Source organism: Esox lucius, chromosome 23 (genome assembly GCF_011004845.1).
Source record: "Esox lucius isolate fEsoLuc1 chromosome 23, fEsoLuc1.pri, whole genome shotgun sequence".
Taxonomy (NCBI): Eukaryota; Metazoa; Chordata; class Actinopteri; order Esociformes; family Esocidae; genus Esox; species Esox lucius.
In genome coordinates, this window is record NC_047591.1 from 4,516,331 (window position 1) to 4,524,897 (window position 8,567).

The following is an 8,567-nucleotide window of genomic DNA, read 5'->3' on the forward strand; positions in this document are numbered from 1 at the left end:
CAAGGCGAAGCTCTCGATTTACCAGTCAATCTACTTTCCTACTCTCACCTATGGTCATGAGCTTTGGGTCATGACCGAAAGGACAAGATCCCGGATACAGTCGGCCGAAATGAGCTTTCTCCGCAGGGTGGCTGGGCGATCCCTTAGAGATAGGGTGAGAAGCTCGGTCACCCGGGAGGAGCTCAGAGTAGAGCCGCTACTCCTCCACATCGAGAGGGGTCAGCTGAGGTGGCTTGGGCATCTGTTTCGGATGCCTCCGGAACGCCTTCCTGGGAAGGTGTTCCGGTCCCGTCCCACCGGGAGGAGACCCCGGGGAAGACCTAGGACACGCTGGAGGGACTATGTCTCCCGGCTGGCCTGGGAACGCCTCAGTGTCCCCCCGGAAGAGCTAGAGGAAGTGTCTGGGGAGAGGGAAGTCTGGGCATCCCTGCTTAGACTGCTGCCCCCGCGACCCGGCCCCGGATAAGCGGAAGAAGATGGATGGATGGATTTTTCTTGTCCAGTTTCTTCATTCACTCAACATTATAAACAAATATGGCATTTAACTGAAAACAACAACGCAAGAGGTATGTAACTTTAAGAATAATCCAGAGCCCTACACAGCACAGCAACATTATAACACGTCACTGATCAAGCAAGAAGAATAAATCACATATAAAAGTATAACAGAATTGCTAAATGCTTTATGGATTACAACAGTGATGATCGTATTCTACACAGCACAGCACTGAAGGCAATAAAAACAAGTAGTGATCCCGGCCAGGAAATGTGTGATCTCTGGTCCGAGCCAGGCCAGGCCAATCCAGCCTCTAAATCATGACAGCAGAGTCAGCATCCAACATATTGACAACCCTAATGAAAAGAGCTGAGACTAGGGGAAGAACACAGGAGCAAACAAAGAGAAAGCTATATAGAAAGGAGCCAAAGAAAGAGAAAACAAATGAAGGTAAGAGCTGAGCAATTGAGTTCCCAGATAGAGAGAAAGAGAAAAAAGGGAAAGAGAGAGGAAACTAAAGATAAAAATAAATATTTTGGACTGTGGTAAAAAAAATAAAAATGGAGGAGAATACAGAGGTATCCATCACACAATGAACAAACTAGGAGTGAAGCCTCGATCCGTCACGCCTCCGCTTCACCACTGACCAGATGGCTTCTAGCTATAGCTCATCCCAGAGAAACACCCTCCTCTGTCGTCCACAGCATAAATGGCATCCAATTCCTTATTTAGTGCACTAGTTTTAACCTGGGCCCATAGGTATGAACCATGAGGCACGGGTGGCAAGCAGCACACTATATAGGAAATTGCATTTATGACGCGTTCAACATTTCTAGGCCTGCTAGCTATCGCTCAGAAGAGCTCTCTCGTTTCCGGTGTCTACATCCATCTCTTGCCACCTCAGAGACAGTACTGATCAGATATCATTACCAAAGCACAAAGAGTACTAAGCTGACATTACCACCATAAACAGCGGCAGCAGTCTATCTCAGACAGACCGCTCCGGCATGATCAGGCCCAAACACTGCTAACACACAGTGCTGACTAGCCACAACGTAAGGCACTGGCGCACAAGTCATCGTGGTGGCTTGGCGGGATTCCAACGTACATTAGAAGTTAGTTATTGTGAGATACTGGTTGTGTTTTCATGAAACCACAGAGCTCCTCTGTGTCTCTGGTGCCAGGACAACTCCTGAAGTGGTGAGACAAAAAGCCTCTGTCCATTCGTTGGTCAAACTCGAGACAGGATCATGATGTAGGGCTTAATTAATAAATCTCTTTTTCCTTTTTTTAAAGACCACTGAGTCAGTTACAGTAGCCCATTAGCCACATGTCAGCAATGTATTTGTGTCATAAACTGTTTGGAATGATTTGGCATGAGCCAGCGTTGATCTAAGGAGAAGAGCGGTGGAGTAGATAAGGCCTACAGCAGAACATGCCCTTGGAAACAAATTGACTATAGCCTGCTCCCAACATACACACACAGGCCTCAACGAACAAATCTATAACCCTCTCCCAACTACACACACAACCCACAACTGGACAAATCTATAACCTTTCCCCACATTAACACACAACCCAAACTGGACAAAAATTTAAATGTATTTATATTAATGCAGAGTCTATTATTTTTATGCTCAGTCCACTGTTCTTATGTCTTTACGTCCCTTATACCTTTTGTATTAATTGTTGCACCAACGGACAGAACAAGTTCTTGGTTTGTTATGAAACAGGAGGAACAGGGAATTTATGGGCCATGCTGTGTCCAGCCACTCCCTCTCTTAGAAGAACAAAGGACCAGTGAACTCAATAAGAAAACTCCTCTAAATGACTTCGATAAGTGTTCCATTGTCCTAATGTGATTTAAAAGATCTTTAAAAATCCATGTGCAAGGATCTCCATCCTCCACCAGAGTACACTAACTTCACTGAGCCCACGGTATCTCCATCACCTGATTGGAACATCACCTAGATGGCCTCTACCACAACAGAGATTCCCCTTCAGCTACCACAGACATCCACCACTGTTCTGGACTGTAAAGAGAACTCGGCTATGAGTCAGACACAATATAGACAACAGTTCCCCCAATCAGGGGCTTTGTGTATAACAGGATGATCATGTGAAATATAATTCGAGACAACAGCCAAATTGCAGTACCCCGCAGATCTGATACAGTTATCAATAGCCAGAACCATAGTCAATTCAATTCACTTTATTGGCATGACGCACATGTGTGCATATTGCCAAAGTACAATCACAATGTTTGAACAACTTATTAATAATATATATTTTTTTGGCATAATCACTAGATTTTAAAAGAATAATTTGTACAATGTACAGCTCTCCATGCTGCCAATACACAGCTCTCCATGCTGCCCAAACACAGCTCTACAAGCTGCCCATACACAGCTCTACATGCTGCCCATACACAGCTCTCCATGCTGCCCATACACAGCTTTACATGCTGCCCATACACAGCTCTCCATGCTGCCCATACACAGCTCTCCATGCTGCCCATACACAGCTCTACATGCTGCCGATACACAGCTCTCCATGCTGCCCATACACAGCTTTACATGCTGCCAATACACAGCTCTCCATGCTGCCCATACACAGCTTTACATGCTGCCCATACACAGCTCTCCATGCTGCCCATACACAGCTCTCCATGCTGCCCAAACACAGCTCTACATGCTGCCCATACACAGCCCTACATGCTGCCCATGCACAGCTCTCCATGCTGCCCATACACAGCTTTACATGCTGCCCATACACAGCTCTCCATGCTGCCCATACACAGCTCTCCATGCTGCCCATACACAGCTCTACATGTTGCCGATACACAGCTCTCCATGCTGCTGATACACAGCTCTCCATGCTGCTGATACACAGCTCTCCATGCTGCTGATACACAGCTCTCCAAGCACACCCACAAAAGGATAGGCAGCCTTTCCTCATCAGAAACATCCCTAAAACCTTTAATGATCCCTTCAAGCTTTTGGAAATTATTTTTTCTGATAGTTTGGTATTTTTTACATTGTGTTAGGAAGCACAGCTCTGTCTCAGGTTCTGCTATGGTGCCATGATCACACAATCTCTCTTCTAGAGGGAGCCAGGTTTTTCTGTGCCTTCCCTTTTCAATGGCAAGGCTGTGGTCATTGAGGCTGTACTTTGTCAAGGTTTTTCTGAGATTTTAATCAGTCACCTCAGTCAAATAGTTTGCCATGGTGTACTGCCGATTTAGGGCCAGATAGCAATGCATTTTGCTTTGTGCTTGTGTTTCCCAATGGGTAATGTAGTTTGTTTTAACTGTTTTGTAATTTGGTTTGTTTTGATTGTCTGTTTGTTCTGATCCTGAGGTTTCCATGTGTTAGTAGAACAGATTTGTGAACTAAGCCCCAGGACCAGATGAATAAAGGGATTCTTTTTTTTGCTCAACTTTTGGTATTGCAGGGCTTGTTAATGGTATTAGCGGGGGTCACTGTATTTTAGGTGTTTCCAAAATGTAACTGCTCTTTTTGAGTTTTTAATGTTAATAGACATTGGCCTAGTTCTGCCCTGCATGCATTGTTTGTAGTTTTCCTCTGGACATGTAGGGTATTTCAATCTGAATTTGTTTTTTAATGGCATAGAATGCCCTGCGTGCTTTGTCTCTCAGTTCATTGCCTGCTTCATTTAGGTTTCTGGTTGAGCTAATTTTTAAACCTAAATAGTTTTTTTGTGTACAGTATTCTATATGTGTTGTACCAATTGAAACTTTGGTTTAACTCGCTGAGACTCTACTCCGGAAAATCATTCTTTTTTTATTTTTGGGGTTTACTGCTAGGGCCTAGGTCTGGAAGTACTTCTCTAGCAGGTCCAGGCTCTGCTGTAGACCATTTGCTGTGGGTGACACCAGGCACAGGTCATCTGCAAAGAGCAGGCATTTAAGGTCTGAATGATGGAGGCTAACACCATAAGTCCATAAGTCAATGCCGAAGTATCCCCCCGTGGTACAGATGTTGATGTAATTAATTGCTTGACTGGGTATATTCTGACATCAGGTCGTTTGGAGGATCCAATTAAAAGTTTGCTATTTTACTTGTTGATCCATCAACTGGGAAGTTATACTAAACAGTCTTCTAGTCCCAGTGCGCCTTTCTTTGAATATCCATACTGTACCCCAGACTACATGTACAGGTCTTCAGGAAATCATTGTTTTGCTGAGATAGAAAGAAAAATGTTTTTAATCTATTGTGCGTCGAAAAGTTTCATTGCAAACAGATGGTTGCTTGAAGAAATAGAAATCCATAATTAAATTTTGGGTTTTTTCATAGTCGTGCCTGAACAGATGCATTTGGGTTATTAACCAAATTAATTGATTCTGTTGATTAAACAGTTCTACTTTTATTTAGTTATTTATTTAATACATAGCATTTCCAACACTGTGATCACTAAGTCACTCCAAACCAAACCTTTCAAGCCAATCAATACCTGATTTGTATAAAGCCAACACATAACCCAGTCTAGTTGACCACTCACCAACAAAACATTTCACATTGTGGCATTCTGGTAGATTTTTTTTTATCTGTCTAACTCACCAATTTAACCAGCTACATATACATAATTTAATTTGATATCCCTGGCAGCTGCTTTCTAAAGGTTTCTTTTAACAAGAAGGCTAGGAACTAACGGTTGGAGCTACAAACTCATAAAGACATTATTTAGACAGTCAAAGGCACATGAGGATGTTTGTTCATCAATCAAAAGGTAAACTTCTGCAAAGTTGCTGTAAAAAGGGCTCTGAAAGCTCATTCATGGGTCTACATTTCAAAATCTTATAGTTTATTTTTAGCCATCTTAAGTAGTGTACTACAGCACATTTCTATGCAAGCTACCAGTAAACCAACAAAACTGTGATATTAAATATTTTTCTTTAATTACAGGAGACACTAAGTTCTAAACATCAAAATCAAACGGCATCTTGAAGGGGAAATATGTAAGATCTACTACAAGCATAAAAACAAGCAGAAATGACCAGTAGACATCTGCAGTTTTATTGTTTCAAAAAAAAATTCTCTACTAAATTATCAGGGTCACTGACATTTCATCCAGATTCAGCATAGTGCCTTAATGAAAACATTTCAAGATGTTAATACAAATCACAAATGAATGGCCAAAGAAGGGCAAAGACTTTTTATGTCAGTTTATGTAGTGGTCAGACAAAAAAGGGGAAGTATTTTTCAGTACGCCCAATAGGGGGCGAAACATTGAGACTTCTTCCTTAACTGCAATACAGGAGCAGTCCTATCATGTGTAGAAGACATTAGCGTCTCTGAACAGGGGCTACTTCAGTTCCACAGCTAAACTGTCTCTCCCGATGCAGCTCCACTGCCGACGGGCTACAGGGAGCCCAGGGTTAGGGCCAAATGTTCAGCCAACCCTTTATGAGGACACAGAATGCCACACAATGTCTCTCTCTCTTTTACCTCTGAGTACCATCTTCCTGCCTTGTTGCATTCACCTGTCATCTGTGGACGGAGGAGAGAAACGGGTCAACGTTCACATGATTTTGCCTTGGCCTGATTCACTCTTACTGGCAGGCCATTAATACTAGGCAACATGACAGATAAATCAGCTGTGGCTCTGTAAAACAAATTCACGGTTAGTAATGGAAGAGGGAGGACAGATTTGCATCAGCGCAGTCATGCCAAATAAAGTGCTCTTTTCTAAGAAAGCAATCAAGTAAATTTTCAGCAGTTGGTCGTGCGTTTTGATCCATACTTTTCTATCGGTAGCATGAGAGGGAGTACGGTGCGTGGTTTAAACAGCAGAACTAAACTTGACATACAGGCGTGAACCTTTTGACTTTGTTATTAATCTCTGGTCATTGGCTGCTTGACACAAGCTTGTCCCCTCCACTGCACATTGTCATATGTATAACATTCCGATCCTGTTATTAACAGCAAAAGGCGACACGGTTCAAATATGTATTAGCAGCGCATTTTGTTGTGCGTGTGAAACTTCAAGAGTTAAAGTACTTCTTTTGGCGGGTGCGTAGCTGTCGTATTCTAACAGGGAAAGCTGTTCTCTGTACCTCCATCTAACTGGGCCCGTTCCTCAGCTTCACGTCTTCTCAGGGGTCACTGTTCACTCACTACTCAGCAGCATAGAGCAGAAGCTCCACCCCCACCCAAGCTCTCTAGAGCGCTTCGGTCTCTGGTGCTCTTTCTGAAGCCGTCGTGACAGGAGCTCACCAGGAGGGTGCCAGAAAGAGACATTCTCAAAATCCTGCCAGAGTCCAGAGAGAAGAGAGCCAGCTCAGAACCTGGAGTTCATCAGTCAGGCGCTGTCACACTGACACAGAAACACACTCAAAGAGGCAGGCAGCCTTTCACATAGCCATAGAAATAAGTACACACACACAAACACACACCCCCAAGCATGGCATACACACACACAACATTTTATGAGATTGTTCGAAGAGAGAGACATTGCGAGAGGAGAAAGGGACAGAAAGAGAGGGAAGGAAAGTGACAAAGGTGGAGAGAATTAGTGAACGGCTCTGTCAGAGCCAACCCTTTTCAGCACTGCCTCTGACAAACATGTCAGCAAGTTTTGAGAAATAATAGCAGCGCTGCTCTAAGTTGTTTACCCCACATCTCCAATTATTGACACAGCTGACAGCACGTGAATGTCAGTCGTAACATCCGAACACTCTAGATGCATACATTTCTAGTCAATCACACATTCTCTTCACCATACAGACACACACTTCAGGGTGAAATACTGTACCTTTTGCTGTCAACCTACTCTACCAGGTGACTCCTGAGGCAGGGAGGTTTTTCAGCGCAGAGCAGGTGGGGAGGACTAACAGAAAGATTTACCATGACCATGATCTCAGCAGAGAGTAATCTCATCACTCTGGTTGCTTGGCTGGTCAGAATAGAGCCATGGGAGAAGATGGGTTAAAATTGCTCGGGAGGGTTTTGTTTTTCCTGGCAGTAGACACAGGTCAGGGGGGTGTTTTTTACATTACATTAATTTGCCATGTTTTACTATAATACACGTTTCTTTATAAATTAAGCTTAAAATGTTGATTAACTACTTTATATATGTAATAAGCACAGACACAAAATATTTTGAAAATGCAATTACATGTTCCCAAACAAGTGAGAGGTGAACATTTGAATTTAACAGAGAGGGGTGATTTTAAGATGCAACAACAAGCAAGAATTGCCAATACTAGGACTGTGCCTATGCTGGACATTGAAAGCTTGTTTAAAGCAATAATACAACAAAAGACTCATTAACAACAATAGGGCTGGATGGCATACAAGAAAGTGTTACAGTGTTACCTAATTTCTAATGGGCAGATTACAACCAGGCAAGTTGTTACAGATTTGGGGATTTATTTTACATTGAAATAAGGTAAATAAAGCAGACAAGCTTCATGAAGTTAGATAAAACACACAGGTTTGTAAAAAACGACAGTTATGGATAAACAGTTTCAAAATATTGACTGCATCTGTGCAGTGTGTAAGAAGCACTGACCCTTTTCTCCGACCATTGATCTGCAAGTCGACAGAATCATGCCTTCAGACGTTAAGTAAAAATTAACACTCTTCAGGCTGTGCGTTGCCAGGGAATTACTGAACCCCTCTGTGATTTGACAAGGCAAGAGGCTAAAGGGGCAAGTCCATTAAACTGCATCGCCTGGAGTGTGTTATTGCCCTCATGAAACAGATGCCAACATTTCTTTGGTGATAATTCCCTTTTGATGATATTCGAATTTCGCCGAGGTGCTAAAAACACAAACCATGATGTCTGTAGAGCCCCGGCCTGTAGCTCTCTGCCCAGGGTCGACCCGTCCGTAGAGCCCCGGCCTGTAGCTCTCTGCCCAGGGTCGACCCGTCCGTAGAGCCCCGGCCTGTAGCTCTCTGCCCCGGGTCGACCCGTCTGTAAAGCCCCTGGGTCCATCTTCATCCTCTCCCTCCTAGCAGTACCCTAATGAGGAGCTGTTAGACTGATTACGTTCAGACACAACGCAGTGTTCCGGTCACCACAGGACACGGGTCAGGTCCGACACACA